The following is a 3,899-nucleotide window of genomic DNA, read 5'->3' on the forward strand; positions in this document are numbered from 1 at the left end:
AGCTTCACTCTTTATTTGTTGCTCTCGGTGATGAAGGTTCAGCCTCCTCATTGGTCACTTTACAGTTTAACTCCCACTTCCTGAATTGCTGCGAGCCTCAGAGCCTCAGGCTGGACTCTGGTGGGCCTCTTCAGTCCTGGATCTGGGTCAACAGTCAGTACTCCTCAGATCTGAACTCTTCTCAAAACTTCTCCTTTTAAAAAACAGACAAACTGTAGCACACTGGTTTATTTCTACCATGTCTGATCTGTTTTATTATTCTCAGCAGCAGCAGCAGCAGCAGCAGCAGTAGGAGTAGTAGTAGTAGTAGTAGTAGTAGTAGTAGTAGTAGTTGTTGTTGTTGAACTGTTTTCAATCCACATCAGATATTAAACCTGCAGGTTCATCTGTCGCCTCATTGAACTTCCTTTAACTGTTTTTTGCCTTCAGACTGGAAAGTTTCTCAACTCAGGAGGAGCAGGACAACTGTGGTACCACACATACACGCGCACACACACACACACACACACACACACACACACACACACACACACACACACACACACACACACACACTTCATCCATCACTTTAAAGGCAGCCTGGCACAGTGTGGTACAGCTCTGCTGCTGCCATGTTCCTCCAACACCACAGCACCAAAAACAAAGAGATCAATCTGAGGATTATGTCATCATGGCATTTTAATCTGTGTGTGTGTGTGTGTGTGTGTGTGTGTGTGTGTGTGTGTGTGTGTGTGTGTGTGTGTGTGTGTGTGTGTGTGTGTGTGTGTGTGTGTGTGTGTGTGTGTGTGTGTGTGTGTGGTAACTAGTCTGGGAACTGAAAAAGTTTCAGTGGTTAAACTTCAAACATCGATTTTTTTTGTCGCTGCGTGAGTCATTAACACCTGAAGTGATGTCATCTGGGACATCACTTCGAGTGTTAGCGGCAACATTAGATTTGTGCTCATCAACAAAGACTGGTGTCATTTGGTGTCACACAGACTGAACAACGTTAACCCCAGAGATGATGTTCACGTCCTGTCGGAGCGTTCACGCTAACATTGAGCTACGATGAAATCAAGCTAATGTTGAACGTCCAATCAGCCGCAGTCTGTGGTCTGTCTGATCAAAGCCACTGGATGGATGTCGTGATTGATTTTAGCAAACAAAGTAACAGTTTGTCCAAATTACTGATTGAAGCGAACGTCGAGGCTGAACTTTCCTTCCTGACTGAACGAGTTCAGTTCAGCTTTCCCACGAAGAGACGCTGATATCACCCTGTTGGCTGAACGACACCCAATCAAAACACAGGAACATCTTGAACAACAATCATTTATGTTCCATTCTTCCAAAAAGACACAAAAACACTCAAATCTGATTTATTCTCTGAAGGAAGTGAGACGATTCACGCTAAGCTTTGAAGCGTTTCTGCTCCACAGTTCAGCTCAGTGTGAGACCCCACGTGCTCCTGTTTCTATTATTCTACTGCAGAGACCACCCGCCCACACACACACACACACACACACACACACACACACACACACACACACTAACATTTCATTTCCTGTAGACTTACACGAACACTACATACCAGCCATAACCAGATTCTAACATTCCGTTAATTAAATTATGCTGACTTTTGTTTTGTCCCCATAAGGACGGGAAGTCCCCACAAAGTCATGGGACCCCACATCGTGAGTGGGCTTCCAGTTTTGGGACCCCACGAATCTAGAAAAACAAGGACACACACACACACAGAGTTAATCCCAGCTCAGTGTCGGGGATGTGGACTCTGTTATGTTGACTTTGTGACCCGGGAGCTGAAATAATGAGGAGGAAGAAGAAGAACAGGAGGGAGAAAATGAGGAGGGTGAAGGTGTGAAGGAGGAGGAGGAGAAAAAGCAGAGGGGGACACCAAGGAGGTGATGAAGAGGAGGAAGTTAAAAAAAGAGGAGGGGGGAGGAACAGAAGAAGGGATGGAGGTGAGAGATGAGGACAATGGAGCAACGTGGGAAGAGGAGGAGGATGAAGGGGAGGAAAAGGGAGAAAATCAGATTGAGGAGGAGAAAAGGAGGAAGAGGAGGAAAAGCATATTTTCAGTTTTAAGAGAATAAACAGTTGAGGATTTTGATTTTGACGTCTTCATGACGCTCATTGTACAGCAAACAAAACAGGACTTTTTGACCTCTCAGCTGTTTTCGCCAAAATGAGACGACTGAAGCGAGACGAGAGCAGAAGTAGGAGAGAGTGACGCCAGCTGGAGACCCCCCCCCAGCCAGAGACCCCTGAGAGAGCCCCGCTGGGTTTCCAGAAAGAGGCCACGCTGGAAGGCGTTTCACCTTCAGTGGAGCTAGGCTAGCAGTTTCCCCTCACTTCCAGTCCTTGTGCTAAGCTAGGCTAACCACAGGACATGATGAAAGCACCCTCCATCTTCTCGTTCTTTTAACATGATGCGACGCTTACACACAGAGAAGCAGTCATACACACAGACGCACACACATTATTCCAGTTTATCCAAGTCCTCCTCGTGACTGTCAGCAGCCTGCAGCTCGACGTGGGCGTCCAGGTTTTATCTGCTGGATGAGAGGAAGCGTCCAGAAACACTCGCTGACTGTGATGGTTTTATTCCAGCCCGTTAAACCCGCAAATCAGCCGGAGGAAAATATCAAAAACTCGTTAATACTGAGCTAATACGAGCAGTGTTCACATTTGATTAACTGGAAGAATAACAGTGTTATGTAAAAAGAGATAAAAGGTCTTCTCAGCCACAGCAGCGCCTCCTGGAGGAGACCATGGTCACTACAGCCCAAAGAGCAAGGAGTGGACAGAACAAAAAATAATTCGTCTTCTGCAGCTGCTGCTTCTTCTGCTTCTGCTTCTCCTTCTCCGTTTTCTTCTTCTTTTTCTTCCTCTTCTTCTGCTTCATCTTCTGCTTCCTCTTCTTCTTCTTCTTCTGCTTCCTGTTCTTCTTCTTCTGCTTCTTCTTCTTCACCAAGAGGCTCTTATTCTTCAGGGAAATATTCAACATTTCTAGAGACGATCGGAGGACTTACTTTCTTTCTTCATGTCAACTCTTTCTTGAGGCAGTGTCCGGTCTAGGAACTGCATCTTGAAGCAGGCTAATGCTCAGCTGTGGAGGCTCCTGATTGGTTTGTAGTTTTCTTTAACAGCAGTTTGTAGTTGTGGGTCAAAGCACATTGTGAGACTTTGGCTCTCAACTTCACGTCTTTGGTCTCCAGATGTCGAATCTCTGAGGGTCATTGATGGAAGAATCTGCTGACCCACATGAAACTTCAGAAATTTGGCCTAAAACCCTGGAAACAGTTTAATGGAGACATCGGGAGTGATAGTCAAAGTTTTACAAATACAGAAAATCAGAAGACAAACATGTTTGTCAGGAGGTGATGATGGTGACCTGCAGCTGAACCTTAAGCTGAGGCTGACTTTAATAAAGTGTGGTCAGTTCTTCATTCAGCTTATTAAATCATAATCTTTCAGTTTGACTCTGGAGACTCAGACCAAATGTTTCCTGTTGCGAGCAGAATAATCAATATTATCATTGCTCAGTTGATGGTGAGTAACGTGATGAACACATTAATTCATCAGTAATTAGAATCCAGTCATATAAATGAATCTGAAACAAGACGTTCTGCAGAATGAGTACTTCTACTTATGATACTTTGATTCTGATGATGATGAATTCTGTCTTCAAAGTCATTCCAGACTCCTTTTCACCAGTTTTTCCTCTGCTGAAATCATCCCGCTGACAAAACCCCACCCCCTCTTTGAGAGATCTTATTGGCTCCCGTCCTGCTCCTGCGGTGACCTCAGCTGACCGTCGTAGGTATTATTTGAACCATGTGAACACTTAATGTGTCTGATCTGATGTCTCTCGTGTTGTGAGGCTCAGCGCTCAGGCTGCA

This window comes from Chaetodon trifascialis, chromosome 14 (assembly GCF_039877785.1).
Source record: "Chaetodon trifascialis isolate fChaTrf1 chromosome 14, fChaTrf1.hap1, whole genome shotgun sequence".
Taxonomy (NCBI): domain Eukaryota; kingdom Metazoa; phylum Chordata; class Actinopteri; order Chaetodontiformes; family Chaetodontidae; genus Chaetodon; species Chaetodon trifascialis.